Source organism: Equus przewalskii, chromosome 1, assembly GCF_037783145.1.
Source record: "Equus przewalskii isolate Varuska chromosome 1, EquPr2, whole genome shotgun sequence".
In the NCBI taxonomy this organism is placed as follows: Eukaryota; Metazoa; Chordata; class Mammalia; order Perissodactyla; family Equidae; genus Equus; species Equus przewalskii.
The window spans coordinates 182866843-182889471 of NC_091831.1; the positions used below are offsets into that span (position 1 = coordinate 182866843).

At 45.2% G+C, this 22629-nt stretch overlaps 1 long non-coding RNA gene across 1 annotated transcript in view; it reads right to left on the reverse strand.

The window, feature by feature from the left end:
- The window catches only part of LOC139084878 (uncharacterized), a 35646-nt gene extending 30553 nt beyond the window's left edge, over positions 1-5093 (reverse strand). Inside the window, exon 1 of the long non-coding RNA XR_011542770.1 lies at positions 4431-5093. This is a non-coding gene — a long non-coding RNA (uncharacterized lncRNA). The remainder of the gene's footprint in view (positions 1-4430) is intronic.
- Positions 5094-22629: the final 17536 nt, after the last annotated feature.

A 22629-nucleotide genomic window follows, 5' to 3' on the forward strand; every position in this document is an offset into this window, starting at 1 on the left:
CCAGCATCTTTTCTGGCCACAATGGTATGAAACTAGAAATCAACTACAGGAAGAAAAGAGAAAACCCACAAATATGTGGAGATTAAACAAAATCCTACTGAACAACGATTGGGTCAATGAAGAAATCAAAGGAGAAATCAAAACATACCTGGAGACAAATGAAAATGAAAATAGAACAAGCCAAAATTTGTGGGATACGGCAAAAGCAGTTCTAAGAGGGAAGTTTCCAGCAATACAGGCCTACCTCGACAAACAAGAAAAGTCTCAAATAAACATTCTAACTGTGCACCTAAAGAAGAATAAACAAAGCCCAAAATCAGTAGACAGAAGGAAATAATAAAAGTCAGAGCAGAAATAGAGACTAAAAAAAAATAGAAAAAAAATCAATGAAACCAAGAGCTGGTTCTTTGAAAAGATAAACGAAACTGACAAACCTTTAGCTAGACTCACCAAGAAAAAAGAGAGAAGGCTCAAGTAAATAAAATCAGAAATGAAAGAGGAGAAATTCCAATGAACACCTCAGAAATACAAATGATTATAAGAGAATACTACAAAAAGCTATACACCAACAAATTGGATAATCTAGAAGAAATGGATAAATTCTTAGAATCATACAACCTTCCAAAACTGAATCAAGAAGAAATAGAGAATTTCAACAGACCAATCTACAGTCAGGAGATCAAAACAGTAATCAAAAGCCTCCAAAAAAAAGTCCAGCAGCAGAGGGCTTCACTGGGGAATTCTACCAAACATTCAAAAACTTAACACTTATCCTCAAACTCTTCCAAAAAATTGAAGAGGAAGGGAAGCTTCCAAACTCATTCTACAAAGCCAACATTACCCTGATAACAAAACCAGAGAAGGACAACACAAAAAAAGAAAATTACAGGTCAATAACACTGAGGAACATTGATGTAAAAGACTCAACAAAATACTAGGAAACCAAATACAACAATACATTAAAAAGATCATACACCACGATCAAGTGGGATTTATTCCAGGGATGCAGGGATGGTTCGACATCCACAAATCAACCAACGTGATATACCACATTAACAAAATGAAGAATAAAAATCACATGATCATCTCAATAGATGCAGAGAAAGCATTTGACATGATCCAACATGCATTTATGATAAAAACTCTCAATAAAATAAATGGGTATAGAAGGAAAGTACCTCAACATAATAAACGCCATATATGAGAAACCCACAGCTAATATCATTCTCAATGGAGAAAAACTGAAAGCTATCCCTCTAAGAATAGAAAACAAACAAGGATGGCCACTTTTACCACTCTTATTTAACATCCTGTTGAAGTCCTAGCCAGAACAATCAGGCAAGAAAAAGAAATAAAAGGGATCCAAACTGGAAAGGAGGAAGTGAAACTGTCACTATTTGCAGATGACATGATTTTATATATAGAAAACTCTAAAGAATCCACAAAAAAATTATTAGAAATAATAAGTGAATACAGTAAAGTTGCAGGATACAAAATCAATATAGAAAAATCAGTTGTATTTCTAAACACTAACAACAAAGTAGCAGAAAGAGAAATTAAGAATATAGTCAATTTACAATTGCAACAAAAAGAATAAAATACCTGGGAATAAACTTAACCAAAGAGGTGAAAGATCTGTACACTGAAAACTATAAAACATTGTTGAAAGAAATTGAGGAAGACACAAAGAAACGGAAGGATATTCTGTGCTCTTGGATTGGAAGAATTAACATCGTTAAAATGTCCATACTTCCTAAAGCAGTTTACAGATTCAGTGCAATCCCTATCAAAGTTCCAACAACATCTTTCAAATAAATAGAACAAAGAATCCTAAAATTTATATGGAACAACAAAAGACCCCAAATAGTCAAAGGAATCCTGAGAAAAAAGAACAAAGCTGGAGGTATCACACTCCCTGAAATATACTACAAAGCTATAGTAACCAAAACAGCGTGGTATTGGCACAAAAACAGACACTCACATCGATGGAACAGAATCAAGAGCAAAGAAATAAATACACACATACATAGACAGCTAATTTTTGACAAGGGAACCAAGAACATACAATGGAGAAAGGAAAGTCTCTTCAATAAACAGTGTTGGGAAAACTGGACAGCCACATGAAAAAGAATAAAAGTAGACCATTCCCTTACACCATGCACAAAAATCAACTCAAACTGGATTAAAGACTTGAATGTAAGACCTGAAACCATGAAACTTCTAGAAGAAAACAGGCAGTACGTTCTTCAACATTGGTCCTAGCATCATATTTTCAGGTACCATGTCTGACCAGGCAAGGGAAACAACAGAAAAAATAAACAAATGGGACTACATCAAACTAAAAATCTTCTGCATAGCAAAGGAAACCATCAACAAAACGAAAAGACAACCTAACAATTGGAAGAAGATATTTGCAAACCATATATCTGATAAGGGGTTAATATCCAAAATATGTAAAGAACTCATACATCTCAATAACAAAAAAACTAACAACCCAATTTAAAAATGGGCCAAAGATCTGAACAGACATTTCTCCAAAGAAGATATACAGATGGCCAACAGGCACATGAAGAGATATTCAACATCACTACCTATCAGAGAAATGCAAATCAAAACTACAATGAGATATCACCTCACTCCCATCAGAATGGCTATAATTAACAAGACAGGAAACAAGTGTTGGAGAGGTTGTGGAGAGAAGGAAACCCTCACACACAGCTGGTGGGAGCCCAAACTGGTGCATCCCCTATGGAAAACAGTATGGAGATCCTTAAAAAATTAAGAATAGAACTACCATACAATCCAGCTATTCCACTGCTGGGTATTTATCCACAGAACGTGAAAACACGAACGTGTAAAGACACATGCACCCCTATGTTCACTGCAGCATTATATACAATAGCCAAGACTTGGAAGCAACCTAGGTGCCCATAAAGGGACAAATAGGCAAAGAAGATGTGGTATATATACACAATGGAATACTACTCATCCATGAAAAAGGCTGAAATCTAGCGATTTGTGACAACATGGATGGAACTTGAGGGTATTATGCTAAATGAAATAAGTCAGAGGGAGAAAGCCAAATACCGTATGATCTCACTCATAAATAGAAGGTAAAAACAACAACAAACAATCACATAGAGACAGAGATTAGATTGGTGGTTACCAGAGGAGGAGGTGGGAGGGAAGAGGGTGAAAGCGGTGATTAGGCACATGTGTGTGGCGAGGGATTGTAATTAGTCTTTGGGTGGTGAACGTGATGTAATCCACACAGAAACTGAAATATAATGATGTACACCTGAAGTTTATATAATGTTCTAAATCACTGTTACCGCCATAAAAAAATAAAATAAAATACCATTTGAGATTAAAAATAAATAAATAAGTAGGACAAAATAAATAAATAGGATAAAATAAAATAAATAATTTTTTTTAATTAATTAATTTAAAAGAGCATGGGGAAGTCAGTGACAGGCCAAAAACAGGGCCTAGGCATGAACTCGCCAGGAACCATCAGAAACACCAGTATGAAAAAAATGTTATCACTAGCTTGGATTAACTGCAGGGCCATCACTACTTCCCAGCCCTACCACTCAACAGAGACCTGTCTGAGAGCCAGATGTGTGCTACCCTGACACAGCCAAGTCTGGTTTCCCTGGAATGAAAATAGGCCTCAAACAGGATCCAGGTTTGATGAAGGATCAGCATCTCCCCTTCCCGTTTGGAGAAAAGTATCTCTTCCAACAAGTTGCGTCAATGAGCTCTATTTCATTGGAAAATGTTTTCTAGACTTTGAGGCTTTTTGGAGTGGTGAGTGCAGGCCCTATACATTTACAGGATGCTTTCATAGACAGATTCATATCATCCCATCCTACCACCTAGAAATTCTCCATCTAGACATCTGTTGCCTTGACTAATTCTCCAACTATAAAGTACCCTCTAGAATAATTACCGTCTTCTGCCTGGCTTTAAAATGTGCTAATTATTTTTGCCAAGGATGTTAACACATCCCACGTACTATCAGAGCTCTCTTTAGAGCTGAGGAAACAGAGCCCTAAATAGCTGGAGGAGAGCTCTCATGATCCCAAAGTTCAGAATTAGTGTTTGATCAAAATCAGATTTGACATTTTGGTAGGAAAAAAAAGACATTTTAAAGTCAAAGAAGATGCACATCACAGAGGAAACAAAGTAGGGTCTTTCTCTCGCCAACCTCATCTTGTGTTTCTAATCGCATTCTATCCCCACCCCAGTTCTGGAGACGAGTAGACCTCACAATCGACAGAGAAGCAGAGGCTTTTTTTTTTTTAAAGAAGAAGGTTTGAAGTAAGTCAAGGGGAAAAAATGATTTAAATTAGGATCCTGATGTTAAAGCAGGGAGCAAATAAATAGGCCTATACCCCACACACAAACATCCTTCATGAATGAAATACCTCCAACTTGTCTCTTCTCCTCAACTCAATGTAAAATTCATCACCATCCAAAACTTGAAGAGTGAATCCTCCTCACATTGAACACCAGAAAGTTGGCTTCTCTTCTCATCCATGTCCATGAAAAGATAATTCACTGTCCATCATCATTCTTATCCACTTGTTCTATGACAGTGACAGTCTTTCCAGATTGATCTCAGAGACATTTTCATCCTCAGATGAAAGCAGTTGCTCTTGTAAGGAATTTAAGTATCTCGTTTTGGACAAATCTTAAAGGTCACTGTGGTTTTTTTCAAACATGTCTGCAAATTCTTTGATACTCCTCCCTTTGGTGGAGCGTAATTCCCCTTCTTTGCATGTGGACTATACTCAGTGACTCTCTATTAACAAATAAAATGTGGCAGAAATGGTAGAACATGACCTCCGAGAGTCAGTCATGGACTACACAGCAGCTTCCCTCCTGCTGTCTGTCAGCTCACTCACTCTGGGGAAGCCAGCTGCCGTATTGTGAGGACGCTCACCCAGCCCTGTGGAGAGGTCCACGCAGCAAGGAGCTGAAGCCGCCTTCCAACAACCTGCAGTGGTTTGCGTGGCGTGTGAGCGAGCCACCTTAGAAGCAGATCCGCAGCTCCAGTCCAGCCTTCAGAGGACCGTGGCCCTGGCCATCGTCTGACTATGGCATCCGGAGAGTTCTGAGCCAGAACCACCTAGCAAAGCCCCTCCTGGATTCCTGAACCACAGAGACTGTGTGAGATAACAAAGTTTTATTGTTTCAAGGCACAAAGCTTCAGTGTAATTTGTTATACAACCATAGACAACTAATACAGTCATCATCATCAATGAAAATTTATTGGGTGCCTACCCCATGCGTGACATATGCATGTGACCCACATCTGTGTGTACAGCACCCATTCTGAAGATGTCACGCTTTTTCCTGGATCTTGGGGGGAAGTTTTGAAACAGGAGTCTGCATTCAAACTATCAACTCTACTCATTTAGAGAAACTGGCTTCCCCACCCACTCTTTTCTTCACTCTGGAAAGGATTCTGTTTGTCATTTAAACACGAGTCGTGCTGTTATGATGGGTGTCTTCAGCATCTGACACTGTGCCATATTTATGTTTTGTCCTGTTTGTTGCCTTCCAAGTGCAGCTGAGACACAGCAACATTTTCAAATACCAGGCGAAGAAAACAAATTCTTGGAAGAAAGCTGTCACCCGATTTTATTGGCAGCACAAGACTGAGATTTTAGCTAACAGGGCACACATAAATATTCCCGAGGCCTGCTTATTCTGAAGGTTATGTCTCCCTGGCTTGTCGTGAACAATACAGATCAACACCCCAGACTCACGAACAAGGAAGGAACAGCAACAGCAACAGAACGACGGTGCCGGTGCATGGCACAGAGGAGCAGGCGACGCTTTAGGAAAGCTCGGCTCAGGAACTAACCCTCAGCTGTGAACAGAACAGGCTCTTTCATCTGATTTACTCTTGACGGCTGTTTCGCTGTTAGGAATTCCTGAGGAACAGCTGCCTGTGTCTCAAGAATTGTTTCTCCTCCTTCTGGCCTCGTTCTCTGAGAGACTCCACCGGCCAGTGTCCTTCCTCTCTAGCGGACTGGCCGTCCCAGACCCAGCAGGGCCTCTCTCCAGATCCCCAGTCGGTGTGGCACGGTCAAAGGCCTGAGGGCTTGGGCTCAGCCTAGGTACCAGCTCCTGAGGGAGGCAGCCCCTCTGGTGTTTCCCGTGCCTGGACATTGGCATTTCAGACTTTAATAGTTAAAAAAGGAAATAAAGAAAGGAGGGAAGGAAGGAAAGGGGGAAGGGAAGAGGATAAGGAGGAAGGTGGGGGAGGGAGGGAAAGAAAGAGATATCAAAGGGATCAAAAGCCCCTCGACTCTGTGTCCTGCTCTTGTTTACTCCCATCGAACACCATTCAGAGGGGAAACACATCAGTGCTCAACACTCTAAGCCAGAAGCAGGAGCAGTGTAGACAGCCCGGTTTGAATCCTGACTTAGCCATTCCTCGGAATCATGACCCTCAGCCAGTTACGCATTCTCTCTAAGCTTCAGGTTCTCAGCTCTAAAATGGGAGGACAGACTAGGCCCCATCTCTCCAGGTTATAAGGAGATTTAACTGAGGCTGTGAGGGCAAAGCACTGAACAATAGCTGGCCTGTAGCCTGTGCTCAAGGCATGTTAGCCGTTACTATTTTTATCATAAGCGCGAGACTGCACTGCTAGCAGGAGCTGAGTCTCTCAGCCCTCTGGAGGGAACAAGCACCCCTCTGGGGTTAGAGCGCAAATCTCCCAGTTCCCTGGCTTCACATAACCCTGTCGGCATCTATAGAGGCAACCACGCTGCTTTGCTGAACACCAGCCAGGAGTCAGACGGGGTCCCGGTGAAGGCAGATCACAGGTAGAGGAGAAATGTGGGCATGGAAAACCCATAGCTAGTACCACTCCAGGTAAGGCCAGACGCCTGGACGGAAACGAGAGCACGACCTCAACGCTGGTTCTAAAGCATTGCGGGGTTCAGCACACAGAACAATAACACCCTCTCTTTCCCATAAATATCTTGAAGGTGTAAGCCTTTAAAACCACACGCAGCCTCTGAGAGGCGCCCACTCCAGAGCCAGCCTCACCATAGCAGATTCGGGGCCAGCTCAGCACCTAGTCTCCGGGGCACCCGACAAGCTACTGAGAGTCTCCAGTTTCTTTATTAGGGACAAAGCCTTTTATTCCACAAATAGAGACTTTTCAATATGTAAATATGGCTGGAAGAAGTCACCCCAAATAGCTGGTATCAGATCCTCTCTGCTGAGAGTGGGTATTAAGGGAGCCATGGAAGGGGGAGGGGGCAGACAGCAGCTGGGAGAGGACTGGGCGGGAGGTGGGACGTCACGAGGCGTGTTCTCTAGGAAGCAGAAGCCAGAACAGGATGGCATGCAAGAAACGGAAGAGGGAGAATGCCATGCCGGAGAGAGAACCGGGAGGGGGCCAGCCGAGACTCGAGAGCAGTTGGAGGACAACGTGAAGGGGAAGGAAGAAGAGGGGCGGAGGCTCTTAGCTGCAGGGCAGTTCAGTTCAGCAAGGCCGTCGGGGGTCCCGAGCCAAAGCTGCCCGTCAGGGACCCCAAATCTCCCCAGAGCGGGCCTGCCCCAGTGTCCTGCCTTGTCGAGTTGTGGGTTGGGAGCAGCCACTGGAGGGAAGGCAGGGCCTCGGTGGAATGTGGTTAGCAATCGTGTTTTGTACACTCGAAAGTGGCTAGGAGAGTAGATCTTAAATGTTCTCCCCACAAAAAAAAGGTAATCATATGAGGTGATGGAAGTGTTAACGAACCTCACTGAGGTGATCATTTCGTAATAGACACAAGTACCAAATCTTCCCGCTGTACACTTTAAACTTACCCAACGTTATCTATCAGTTATATCTCAATAAACCTGGAAAAAATAATAAATTCAAAAATAAAGAGAAATGTGGGACAGGCTTCAGAGCCCCGCAGCCAGGCCCTCTGTCACTGTCTCCTGCAGACAGACCTGAGCGGGGTGTCCTCAGCTGCCACATGAGGGGAGGGTGGGCTGGTGGAGACCAGCACCATCTCCTGGGGGGCTGGAACCAGCCCTGCCGGCGTCAGCGCTAGACAGCACCCCCACCAGTTCACCACTTCAGAGCTGCATCTCTTGCTTCTGGTCCCACCCAGAATCCACGAGGACACACAGGGCCAAGCAGCCTTCCTCAGGCCTCTGTCGTTGGTTGTCAGGCTTATGCCTCAGACCTCCCACCCACAGCCCCCGGAGGAGGGGATCCAGAACAGGACAGGTGTTGCGAGGGCAGCGCCCCCCTCTCTGCTCACCCCTCTCCCTCTCGAGCAGCGGGGAGCCCTGGCTGAGAAGGAGGAGGAGCAGTTTCTGAGGCTCTCCTTCCAGGGAGATCCAGCCCAGGGTGTGCCACCTGCTGGGCAAAGGGGGAGGAGCAGGCTGGGAAGCTGCAGCCAGGTTTCCCTGTTTCACAACTTTGCCAGGGGTCCGCCTCCACTGGGAGGAGGGATCGCATCACCCAGGATAGCGTTCACCTGGATCCCACTTCCTCTCGCATCTCCTGGCTCTCAGCCCCTCAGGGGACAAAGGGCTAGACAGGGTCTGTCTCCCTTGAACCTGGAATTGACCCTCATTTGCTACGAAAAGGGGCCCAGGCTCCCTCTGACCAAGTTGGCTAAGAAAGTTATTTATTGGCAAATAACTGTTTTCAGCTCCCTAACAGCCATGTCCTGAGCCTGCATGTTGCTGGTGAGAGAGGTGCTTGACTGGAGAGAGGCACCTTAACGAACGGCGAGGGAGGAGAGAGGGCGTCCCACCAGGCTCGCTTCAACAGAGCATCTCGGCAGCCCGCGCTTCCTTTTCAAGCGTCCTTGAAGAAGTTTGCCCCATGCTCTATGATGTTTCTAAATTCTGACAGGAAGCATACCCATAAATTCTATCCAGATCATAGACAGCATGCAGAGGATGCTTGCGGCCAGATAGGCAAAGACAAAACAAGTGGTTCTACCCGGGGAGTAAAATCAAGACAAAACTACCCCAAACCAAAGGAAAGTAGGAAGCACTTAACTGGGATATTTTTGTATTAATTTTTTCTTTTAAAGGTAAGATTTTATACACAGATAAATAGATAGGCAGACTTTATATGTAAATGAAATCATTTCTTCCTCAAATACACATAGGAGTTTGGGGTATTTTTTTCCATCCTCTATAGAGCTGTTCTCGTTTTGCATTTATTCCTGGGACCCAAGAGATACGTAACGCTTACTGCAGAAATTATTTATCCCGTGTATTTGCTAGGTTTGAATATTCATCTATTCTTGAATAGCAGACTGATTGTGACAGTGAAATCTTGCATAATTTTTTTAAAGATTTGCTTAATAACTAAGCTTCATGTGCATTCAGAACGGCGTCTGAGCAGCGATGGCAGCATTCGCTCCTGCCTTGCTGCCGCCCCCGACTAAGTCAGGTGACTAGACTCGCTCTCTGCCCGCCGGCCCATTTGTGATCAACTCTCCCTGGCGGTGGGGAGCACGTCAAGCCGCCATGTTCCACTCCCAAACTAAACATGCACCAGAGGAAGGGGGATCCAGGAGACGCCTCCTGTGAGCCCAGCAGGCACCACATGGGTCTTTCTCAACCTGTTGCCATTATCGACCCCCAAGGGGCCTTTTCAGACCTTTTTTCTTAATTGCTCCCCTCCCCCATTAATCTTTAATACCGCAAATATACTCTATATATGTGTTATGTACTGTATGAATATCTGTGCTTTATACACAAAAAGTGTAAAACCTTTTTGCCCCCAAGAACCACTTTTTACCTCCCTGGGGGCGACATCACCCATTGAGAATGCACGTGCTGGATGCCCCCACACTATCCACTTAATTCGATCTGCAGCAGTGCAGTGTCGTGATTAAAGCGTAAATCTGAGCCAGACCGCGTGGACTCAAGTCCAAGTACCACTTGCCAGAGGTATGCACAATCAACTTCAATGCGCCTCAGTCTCCTCATCTGTGAAATGGGGATAATGATACCCTGACGTTAATAAGACGACCGTGCAGGTTAGTTAGTATAGGCAAAATAGCACCTAGCTCTTAGGAGGCACTATACAAGCGGTTGTTGTTTTACTAGCAAATCCAAGAACCCTACGATGTCGGTATTAGAAAGCCTGTTTGAACAAGGAGGAGACACACATTCAGAGAAAGACACAACGAGTGGCCCAAGGCCAGGCTGTTGCTAAAGGCGGAAGCTTGGACTGAAGCCCAGGTCTTCAAGACCCAACAACATGCATTTTCTGTCTGTGTCACCTCCTTTATACCATGAAACTCACAAAAGACACCTTTGGATACCTGCGACCAATGCCTCCCGTGGAACACAAACCACGGACAGAATGCTCTCCTGCCTCCCACCTCCAATATTTTTAAAAAGCACATCCATCACTCCTTCAAACGCCAAGAGCCAGTCCCGAGTGCGTTCGGGCTGCCAGAACAAACCACCATGGACGGGGTGGCTTATGAACAGCAGACAGTTACTTCTCACAGCTCTGGAGGCTGGAAGTCCAAGATCAGGGAGCCAGCATGGCGGGTTCTGGTGAAAGCCCTTTTCCAGGTTGCAGACCACCAACGCCTCGCTTCCTCCTCATGTGGTGGAAGTGGCGAGCATCCCTGTGGGGCCTCTTTTATAGGGGCACTAACCCCATTCACGAGGGCTGTACCCTAATGACCTAATCACCTCCCAAAGCCCCACCTCCTAGTGCCAACTCACTGGGCTTTAGGATTTCCACATATGAATTTGGGGGACACCGACGTTCAGGCCACAGCACACTGCCTTTCACAGTCTCCCTGGACACACACTCGTGCTTTCGCAGCAAAGACCCTGAGTTCCTGCCTCTCCTTTCAGACGAGGGAGGCCATTTGGTGTCATGCAAAGTATCCTGGTCTAGGAATCGGGCAGCTGGTGCCAGCCCTGGGTCGGCAGGCTGTCACCTTGGGCCCGTCACCCTCCCCTCTGGTCCTGTCTTCATTTGTTCTCTGAGCGGAGCCGGCTCTACAAATCCCACAATTCTGGGACCACAAAGCTAAAGTGAGAGGTGGGAGTCACGAAGGCATAAGCCCAGGACCGTGCGAGTCTGCATTTTACCCACATCGACTCAGCAAGCCAACCCTAAAGCCGAGAGGAGCAAGCACAACCTTCCGTCACAACTCCAAGAAGGCAGCGCCTCGTCCCTCTGACTCTGGCCCCGCCAGCCAAGTCTTCCAGACAAGAGGGACCCTCCTCCCCCTCCCAGGCCACCAGCAGAGGAGCAGGGGTGAGTAAAAGCAGCTCAAAATAACTCATTGGCAGATCCAGCCCTTCCAAAGATGCCCTGTTTCCTTAAGTTGAAAAGACTGAGTAGGGATTAATAAAATGTCATTAAATATTAACAAAAATGCTTTTATGTATATTTGATATGATGCCAAAAAGTGCTTACGTCCTATAAGCGTCTTAGAGTGGCCACCAGGCATTTGTTTACTATTAACATTTTATAATATTGGACTGGTTCTGTGCACATGGTTTGGAATTCTTATTTTTAAACTTAAGTGCTAGCGTGAACATTTTCCCATAGCTTTAAATAATTTTTAAAAGCAATGCTGTTTATGTTCCATCATGGGGTAAGCCATCAGTTACTTAGAAATTTCTCTCTGGGGCCGGCCCCGTGGCTGAGTGGTTAAGTTCGCGCTTTCCACTTCGGCGGCCCAGGGTTTCACCGGTTCAGATCCTGGGTGCGGACATGGCACTGCTCACCAGGCCACGTTGAGGTGGCGTCCCACATGCCACAACTAGAAGGACGTGCAACTAAGATATACAACTATGTACTGGGGGGTGATTTGGGGAGATAAAGCAGGAAAAAAAAAAAGATTGGCAACAGTTGTTAGCCCAGGTGCCAATCTTTAAAAAAAAAAAAAAAAGAAATTTCTCTCTTATTGGACCATTAGATTGTTTCCATTTTTTGGTACTCTGTGTAAAGCTACCAGAACATTCTTGTGCATAGAATTTTTGTGAATCTCTAATTGTTTCCACAGAATAAATGCCTAGAGGTGGTATTACAGAGGCAAAGTAGGTGAATGCTCTCAAGGCTCTTGAACATAGTGTCAAGTTACCCAATGAAAAGATAATACCAATTTTCACCCACCAGTAGCACGTGAGAGCCCATAGGCACGTGCGTGCCTCAGTTTCCTCATCTGTAAAATGAGGATAATAATAGTGTGTGCCTAATAAGGTCATTGTGCTGATTTAGTTGATATAAATAAAGTGTTTAAAACAGTGCCTATACTCTTGTCACCGAAGCTCTTTTTCAAAAGTCACCAATTTGCTAGGTTGCAAAATAATATATTGTTGCTTTAATTTATATTTCCTTGATTATTACTGGGGTTGAAGACGCTTCCATATATCTTTCTTCCTTTGTGAAGCATCTGTTCATGTCCTTTGCTCATAAAAGGAGAATTTTCAAATATCCCCCTAATAATTTATGATACAACCTAGTTTATGATTCTTAAGACTACCGGAAATTTTTTTATACATCTTTGAGGCTCAAAAATTCAAACAAGTCTTAATTTTTCATGACTTAACTTTTGTTTTATGGCAATTGTTTCTTACTTTCCTGAAAAACCAACAAAAAAAAAAAACTAGCAGAGGTTTGGGTTTTTTAGTGCCTTTCAGCATCAGCCACACCTGAACCAGCCCCTACCGTCTCAAGGAGCCTCATCACCTGTGGTTTCACTGAAAGAATTGTGTGGAAATGGTAAAAAGCATTGTGCAAAGGAACAAATTCTGCTCCCCAGATTCTGAAACAGCCAGACTTTCAGTGTTTCTCTGCTGTGGTCCCCCCGTCACCCCAATACCCTGGGAGAATTCCTGGGAGAGTTTCACTCAAGAGCCAGATCCCGAGGCCCCTCAGACCTCCTAAGTGGAATCTCCATCACTGAGCGCTGGATCGTGCCTATTTCACAAGCTTCTCGAGTGACTATCTGAGAATCCCAACGCCAAAGTCGGTCTTGTTTGCCAAAGCACATGGTTTGTCATCAGTTTTACAAAGAATAGTTGAACCAAAGGTGGAAAGCCTTTGTCAGAACTATGGTAGATATCTGCCAAGTTTGAAGTGTTATTATTTCTGTTAAGTGTAGATCTCCCAGTAATTTGTTAACTGATCAACACAGATAAATAGTTAGAGGGACGGCCCCCACCCCCTCCCTGTTTCTAGCTGTGAGTTTAGTAAGTGACCGAATTTGTTGAGCCCCGATTTCCTCATTTGTAAGTGGGGGAATCATGGTACCTGTCTCATAGAATCATTCCAAGACTCAACTTAGACTATGTATGTTAAGTATCTTACACAATTTCTGGCACAAAAAAAAAAAAAATGGCAGGTTTTACATCACTGGGATAAAACTTATGCAGCTGAGAAGGAGCAGAAATTGGTCCATAGTAACAGCTAATAATTATGGGACACCACGTTTATAAACCCCTTTCACCGGCAATATCTTGTTCGATCCTCTGAACGTTTCGCTGAGACAGGAAGGAACACGCTGTGATCACATCCCTTTTTCAGACTGAGGCAACGAAGGCCAACCAAGGCTATGAAGCTATGCAGTTAGTAAGTGGTAGAGCTTGAACCTCTGACTTTAGAACCCAATGTCTCAACACTTATTAAAAACATAAAAGCACAGAGTCTCCCGGTCTCGGTGGCCTCCTCCACGTCCCACAGTCACTGAGGATTGGAAATGTGCTCTGGTGTATTTGGTCTAAAGAATACTTTTTCAGCGCTTAGAAAATACAATAAACAACAGCTAAATGAAATTGAGAGCAATTATTATTTCTCCAGAATCTTAGGTCGCTCTAAATTACTTTCGAGGTTACCTACAGGTCAAGAGACACCATCAGGGTCATTTCCAAAACTTCCACACTACAAAAACCCTTCAAGACAGGCTTAAAGTTCAAGGCAAAGTGCGGTGCCCTGCTCTGAGAGCTCGCAGCCTCTCACACTCAGAGCTGGTGGTTCTTTCCTGGCTCTTGTTACAGCTCCCAAGCACCCTCCTCATTTCTTTAAAGAGTGTTTGCATAATATTCATAGTAAGATTTAGGTCCAAATTATCAAAATGAAAATCCTCTGTCCTGAGGCATAAGCTAATGAAAACAAATCTTACTGTTATTCAATTCCCTAAACTCCTGACGTGGAAGATGCTCTGTCTGCACTATTTTCCTTCAGGTCTCTTCACAACAAAAAACATTATCCGAAGAATCATAAAACTATGGCGGAAACAACTCATTGAGATTGTAAACAGCCTATCACTACGGATGCCTCATTTGCATACACCTTGTTCTGTGTTCCCAGCTTCCAGTCAGGACCATTCATAGTTCCGCACTTCATAATTACACACGATTAACAGCTCAGAGGCTGAGCTGCAGAGTGACTGGGAAGCACTGAAAGCTACAAATCTGTTCTGCAGGACTGTGTATTTTTTTCTCCTTTGATTCTCTTTGTTGTTGTTTTGCTTGCTGCCTATTAGCATACCTCTGGGGAATGTTTCAAAGATGTAATGTTAAGGAGCAAACACTTGTGAGACTGCCAGCCATTTCAGATGACTTTCTTTCTTCCCGGGGCACAGAAAGGGGAAAAATGAACTGACACATTGTTATGCAGCAAAATAGAATTATGCAGAAAATGCAAAGTTATGCAAAATATTATTGATGCAGAGCACATCCCTGAAGAATTCAGGGCGTCTTTGATTAGCAGTAAGAAAGTAGGAATAGATGTGGATATTACTGTCTACTAAAGAATGTTGTTGATACAAGAACAGTGAGGAGGTTTAATGCAAGAGGCAGGAGTTACTCTATCTGTCCCTAAGCTTACAGACCAAATGACAGGGCCGTGACCTGAGTGAGGAAAGGAAATAGAGATTTGCAAGAGGAGTTGATATACAAAGGCCTGGCAGAGACTCGAAGATGATCACTAGATGACAATAGCAAAACAACACAATAGCATTAACTGAACACAGCTAACATTAATTGAATGCTTACTGTGTCACAGGCATTGTTTTAAATACCTCACATGCATTAATTCCTTTAATCCTCATAACCATTCTGTGAAGTAGGTAAAGGCATCAACCTATTTTACAGTTGCAGAAACAAAGTCTCAGAGAAGGTAGGTAACTTGCCCAAGGTCACACAGTGAGTAAATGAGCAAGGACAGAATTTGAACCCAGAGGCCTGCTCTGAAGCCCCTTTTCTTCATGGCCGCTAAAGAATGGGGCTCCACTGTTGGGGAGTTCTAGAGCCATGCTTCCAAATTCTAAGGTTTATAAACCTTTTCAAAATTGATTAGAGCCAGTCCTGATGGCCTAGTGGTTAAAGTTTGACATGTTCCGCCTCAGTGGCCCAGGTTCAGTTCCTGGGTGCAGAACGACACCACTCATCTGTCAGTAGCCATGCTGGGGCAGCGGCTCAGGCAGAAGAGCTAGAAGGACTTACAACTAGAGTATACAACCATGCACTGGGGCTTTGGAGAGGAACAAAGAAAAAAAAGAGAGGAAGCTTGGCAACAGATGTTAGCTCAAGGTGAATCTTTCCCAGCAAAAAAAAAAAAAAGAAACAGAAGCATCATAGCTTTAAAAAAAAAAAAAACTAATTAAAACAATGGACATCTCCTCAAGAAAATGCATATAAGCTCATGCCAAATTTTGCAAATCATTCCGAGGGCACAGGGAGGCCTTGAGCTGCTTGATTGGACCCTTGTGACCACCCTGTTCTAGATGAAACCAGTAATGAAACTGGCATATGGGATTGATTCTGGATACTGGCAGATGCAATAGATTCCTAATAAATCTCCAGCCAGCATGCTTGAGGTGTGGTGGGACCCAGGACACGTGGAGCCTCACCTTCCCCCTCAAGAGAAGCTGAGACCACAGCCTCCTTTTACAGTGTGACCCTGCGCTAAGATTTTGCACTTACAATTGTATGTTGTCCTGTGGCTCTAGTTTGCTCAATTAGCACGCATTGATGGCTTCTTCCCAGTGCTCTTATTGCTCAAGAGCAGTTCTTAACACCGTTGATGATAAATGGAAGGAAGGGAGGGAGAAAGGAGGAAAGTTAGTCTTGTGAATGTCATCTTGCTATGGAACTCCTCCAAGCCCTGGGTCCTCCAGACAACTCGGGTCTCATCATGTCCTCCTTTGTCTCAGAAACTTTGTTCTTTCAGAATTTCCAGGTGGAATGGGCAGCAAACTAACAGAACAATTCTGTTTTCTCTGCAAAAAATTAATGATTATAAAGGGACTTTACCAATATTTCCAGCATCCTCTTACAAGTAGAGTCAGGAGTCCCTCCCAAGACGGAATTGAGGACGATGCCCAATGTGCCCGAGTCCAGGCCCTAGCCCGAGGTGCTCACAGCCTGAGAGCACCGTGTAGGAAGATAGGATGGAGTGGGAAAGTCTTCCTGCCAGACTCGGAGAGACGCCACAAGGACTCTGACACCTGAGCAGGTCTTGGAAGATAGATAGGAGTTGGTCAGAAGAGAAAGAAGAAAGGGCAAGGCAGGCAGAAGGAGAAGCAGGAACAATAGCCTTCAGTGGTGGGAGGAGACCATGAGACGCCCTGAGCCCTGGAGAGGAAGCCAGATGGTGAAGGGCACAGAGCTTGGGCCAAGAAACTAGAGTTTTATCCTTTAAGCCATTGGTTCTCACACTTTAGTGTCCATAAAAGTTACCTGAGTACTTGTTACAAATACAGATCCCAGGCCTGCTCCTAGAGCTTCTGAAGCAACAGGAGCATATTTGACAAGCAGGCGATTCTGATGCCGTGGTCTGCAGCCCACACTTGGAAGAAAACTCTGCTGAAAGCAAGGGGAGCAGACTAAACGGTTTGCTGATGGAGGAGCTGTGGTCATACCACTGCACAGAGCATAGAGCGCACACAGGAATCCAGAGCCACACGGGGCCACACTCATGGTGATTTCTGAGTTAACAAGCCATCCAAAGACACTCTGCCCTCACACCAGGAGACAGGGCTTAGAAACCATCCCCAGCACCCAAGACAACCACACTCGTGGCCCACACCAGGAAGACTTACCCACAGAAAGTGCCAGTCATGTGCTGGCCTTAGTAGGTGCTTAGTGAAGACTGTGCACAGAATCTCCTCTGTTCCTCCTCTGGCAGAGGAAGCCTGAGATCCTCATCTCAGCAATTCAGAAATCTCGTGGTAATGAATACCCAGCTGGTGTTTTTGTCAGCAAAGACGCCATTTCCCCAGGACAATGCAGGTGAAAGGGCCGTCCCACATAATGGGTTTATTCACCCTTGCTTTATAAAGGAGTTTGGGAAGTTCTTCTTGGAGAGAAGTTGGACGATGGCAGCATCTTTCTCGGCTTCAGGCAGTTTCTGGCTGCTGCCGGCTGAGCTGGGAAGACAGTGCCTGATCCTCGTACCTGCTGGGATCAGGGGCCTGCGAACGCCAGTGACAGTCTGAGCTGGGTCCCCGGGAAAAATTGGATTTGCTCTCCCGGACACCAGCAGACCAGAAACATTCATTCAGCCCTTCCGGAGAGCTGTTGAGACCCTCTATGCCACACCCTAGTGGGCACGGGACCCACTCTGAGGGGCACCGATCGGCCTCTGAGAGATCACTGCAGACCACCCCGGATTCATCACATCCCAAGGCTGGACTCTCACAGCCTCACGGCAGGAAGGAAAGTGTGACGTCCCTTGACTAAGAGCATAAATCTTTGCCCGGGGTCACTCTATTAGTCAACTGGGCTGCTGAAATGGATCAGGCTTCTTACAAGACATGCTGGAAAAGGGTAAATACCTTCCCTCTAGGACTGCGTTTGGGGTTTACTTTGCTAAAACACTCCATTATGGCACAGTGAGCGACAGAAGGGATGTGGGGAGGAGCTGATTTTATGGTGATTAAATGCAGAGTAATTGTTGAAATTATTTGCATTTGTCTGAATCACACTAACTTTAAGACTCTGTCATTTAAAGAAAATTGTTGGATATTATTTTTCTGGCAGCAATAATCAGGCATTTTTCATAAAATGGCTTCCTTGCAAGAAAATCGCCGAATAATGGCAGAAAAATACCCGGCTCTAAACACAATGAAGCGTGAGGGGCGAAGTCAAGACTGAAGCGGCTCCCACGCTGTGGGATCAGACTAGAGCCGCTGAAGCGATGTCTTGCTGTTCTGGGCCCGCTGGGGCCGGGGCCAAGGCACTAATGGGCCCCACGCGGGGCTTTGGAGCGGCTGCCTTGCGGGGTGCCTCTAATAGCTGGGCTTGGGGCGCACCAGATGAAGGAAAGGCAGGCCTGGCACTCTGGGAGAACAAAAGCTGCTCTTCACTGGAGGCGATGCTCAGGCCTGTTTGCCTCCTTTTCCACAAGCCTAAGAAACGCGTCTCCTGAGCCCCCCAGGAGGCCTCTGCAGAGCCCCGTGGTGGCCAGGGACCCCCGGAACCTCAACGCTGCTTATGTTCCTCTTGCCACCTGCCCTCCCTTGTCCCCATCAGAAGAGTGGGAGGAGGGCAGGGCCCTTTAGAGGAGTGTCCCCTTTTTAGACGTGGTCCTGATGTTATGCCTCTTGCCACAAGCCTAGTCCCCTGAAGAGCTCCCTCTCATTCTTGGTGATAACTTCTGAGTCATATTTTCAAATAAGAACTACAGATTTAAACCCTTTCTGATTCGTTTTACACATTGCTTTTCGATTTGCCTTGAATTCAGTTGGGCGAGTGTGTACTGAGTGTCTTAACGAACCTGTGCCTTCCCAACGCTGCTCAGATCGAGAACCAGCTGGCCCTGTGTGGTCAGGCCATCAGGGAGCCAGCCCCATCCCCTGTGCAACCACACCATCTCCTATTCCTCATCAGCCGCCCCTCCCAGAAGGTCGTCCTTCAGTAGCTCCACCACATGGCCCTCTGCCAACTTGGGAGCTGACCCACAGCCCCTCATAGTGTCCTTCTCTCCTTCCTGTCATGCGTCATATTCATCCCCAGCTCCACACCTTCCCAGAAGTCTCTGCCCAGCCAGCCCCCCACGCTCTCTCAATTTATTCCTATCCTTCCTTCCAAGAGCACCCCACAATTTGTCCCACATTCACCAAGTGTCTGCTGAGGGCTGCTACTCAACAATGCTCTGTCCCTTTAGGTGTTTGCTCCATTTAAATATCCACTTTTTCTCTTTGATCTCATATATGTATAGTTTCCTCCAACTGAGATTTAAAATGTGTAAAACAGGAAACCATATCTTTTACTTCTTTTTGTGGATTCATTTCACCTTCCTCTAATGCCTGCTATGTGCCCATCATGCTGTCTCTCAGAGGATCCACAATGGTACCTACTATAGAACATGCACTGAATAAATGAGTAAACATTTATTGGCTTAATAAACTCAGAACCCAGTAAGCTCATCTGGGTTCCGTAGTTCCTTTTTATTCTTATAGGGAGGAAAAGCTTAACAAATACGTACACATCCACTCTGTGCCTATTTTTAACAGCAGGATGCCGTCTCTGCATGAGCAGGGATGACATCATTTTAAGCACTGAGCTTGATATGCCCCACCGGGGCAGGGAGAATAGTCCAATCAACACCAACTAAGTCATCCCACTGCAGGGAGGCGACGAGCCTCAGACTCTCTCAGGACCCTCTGAACTTGGTGGGATGCAGAGTCGGCTTGGGGACCTGGCACGAGAGAAGCACCGTCCCAGCTGGTCAGCCTCTGCAGGCTGACTCCCCTGTGACGCCCCAGAGCCTGCAATGGCCCAGCCTCCTGCGTGAAGCAGAGGGGGAAGGCACTCCCCACCCCAAGCTCATGCTTTGCTCACCCCCAGACACCGACACACGCCACAGTCCACAGTGGAGACGGCAGTTCCCAACAGTGGCCGAGTGGTTAAGTTTGTGCGCTCTGCATCGCGGCCCAGGGTTTCACCTGTTCAGATCCCGGACGTGGACCTAGCACTGCTCATCAAGCCATGCTGAGGTGGCGTCCCACATAGCACAGCCAGAACCTACAACTGGAATATACAACTATGTACTGGGGGGCTTTGAGGAGAAGAAGAAAAGAAAAAGAAGATTGGCAACAGATGTTAGCTCAGGGCCAATCTTTAAAACAAAAAAAAAAAAAGAAGTAAAACATAACATAGAACATTAGTTTAGACTTTCCTGGAATTCGGCGTGCCTGCATATCTCGTTCTATTCCCCACTTACTGAATCTTTTGTTATTAGTATTTTAGTCTCTCGGTATGTTTCTGCTGCAGTCATGGAAAAGCATTTTGCCTTCTGGGAGCCAAATACAACACCTAATGGATCTGTTAACACATCCTTCAGTCAATTAGCAAAGAATGTAACTTTATCCTTTATTTATTACATTGTGAGATTGCTTTCATAAACGGCACTTTTCTTTATTTAACACATACTTCAAAAGACCATAGCAGTTGAATAGTCTCTCCATGCTCTACTGCGGCAGCAGAACCCTGGCCCCAAAGATGTCCACGTCCTATTCCCTAGAACCTATGCCTATGTTACTGGGTATGGCAAAAAATGTCTCCAACGTTAAGGACTTAGAAAAGAAGAGATTATGCTGAATTATTTGGATGGGCTCAATCTAAGCATATGAGTCCTGAAAAGTGGAGAAACTTGGGGCCGGCCCCGTGGCGTACTGGTTAAGTTTGGCATGCTCTGATTCGGCAGCCTGGGTTCATGGGTTCAGATCCCGGGTGCAAACCTGGACCTACACAAATCGTTAGCCATGTGTGGTGGCAATCCACACACAAAGTGGAGGAAGATTGGCACAGATGTTAGCCCTGGGCTAATCTTCCTCAAGCAGAAAAAAGGAAGATTGGCAACAGATGTTAGCTCAGGGTTAATCTTCCTAAGGAAAAAAAAAAAGTGGAGAAACTTTCCTAGCTGTGGTTAGAGAGAGATGCAATGACAGAAAGGGTTAGTGAGAAGGACTCAACCTGCCGCTGCTGGCTTTGAAGGTGGAGAGACACAAACACAGGAAGGCAGGAGCCTCTAGAAGGTGGAAAAGGCATTCTGCTCTAGAGTCTCCAGAAGGGAACACAGCCCTGCCGACTCCTTGATCTCAGCTGTGACACCCCGCTGGACTTCTGAACTGCACAACTATCAGATAATAACGTGTCTTGTTTAGCCCATGAAGTCTGCGACCATTTGCTGGAGCAGTAATAGAAAATAAATACACCAACTAAGAACTAACCATTTGCCTTCGAAGCCAATCAGAATGTGAGGTTCTTCTGGCAAGTCAGAGAGCTCCCATTAGACACGGACTGGGGTGCAGTTGTAGCCGTTCTTGCACATGCTGCCCAGCTGCTGGTGCACAGCAACTCAAATGAGAGAATGTCTGCTGATTGGAAATTCCAAATAGATGCACAGAAAGGGTTGGAGGAAATAGAAAGACAAAGTACTGGTTTATGGATTACACAGGTTATGAACTGTATGATCCTTAAGAAATAGCCACTACCAAACCAATCTCCCCACAGAAAGTCTCTATTCCTTTATTTGGAGTGATTATAACCATAATTAGGAAGCTGGTATTATATGGGCTGGTATTATTTTCTAAGGACATCAAACAATTACATAATTTGATGTTCTACTATCGTAGAATAGTATTGCTTCTATTAATGAAGAGAGAGAGTTCCCAAGCACAATTGTTTGTCAAAACTTGGTTAAAATAGGAGGCAGAGGACTCCCGTGAGTAGAAAATAAAAGGCTTAGCACAAATGCCTGGTTGAGACGGCACAACGATGAAAACACAGTGAACAGACATAAGTGATTGGCCTCAGACTTCCCCAGCTTTGGACGGGAGGAGAAGGCAGAAGTGGAATGGGCAAGGCTGATGGAATGCGTTGACGATACTGAAGTCCAGCCTCACAGAGGGGGTCACCATCGATTGGAGAGAGGCAGCTGGAGGCTAGGGCTATTTATTTCTTCAAAATGGTACAAACTCAAGTCCAGCACTGCACAATTATATAGGCTTGAGGTTTATTCTTTCTAACACTGCTATTATGATAGATCTTCCTTTCCAGAAAATTCCATCATCAAGCTATCAGCATACATTGTGAATTCCAAAAATTGTGTACTTGCAAGGGTAGAAGAGTAAACAGAAGCAGCCACAGTTAGATTTTAGATTCAATGAGGTTTCTGCAAAGTTGGCTATGTAAGGCGAAAATTCCTGGTTGTGTTCATTCTCCCCAAAAACCAACTGAACTCACAGAATTACAAGCAGCAGCTCCCCCTGAGGTTTCATGATGCTGATAAAAATGTTATAAATTTGAGGAAAATTTAATTTTTTCCATCAGGGACTGAGCAGCAACCACGTTTTGTTTTTTTCCTATTTGGCAAATTGACAGATGACAGAGCCCATGGTGATAATGGTGGCTGAGCTCCCTGATTGCCATTCTGAGTAAATTAACACATTACCACTCTTAGCCTTCCTGTGGCAAGTACAGCCAAGCATTCTCATTAAACGTGGGCAAAACAGAAAGGCGCCTTCTGGGGAGTTTTGACGAAATGCAATCAGAACATGCACCAGAGAAATCAGACCATACGGACATCTGGGGATTTCAGAGTCAGGACCATTGGACTGCAAACTTACCCCATTTGTCTGGGATGCAGTAGCAGTTTGCTG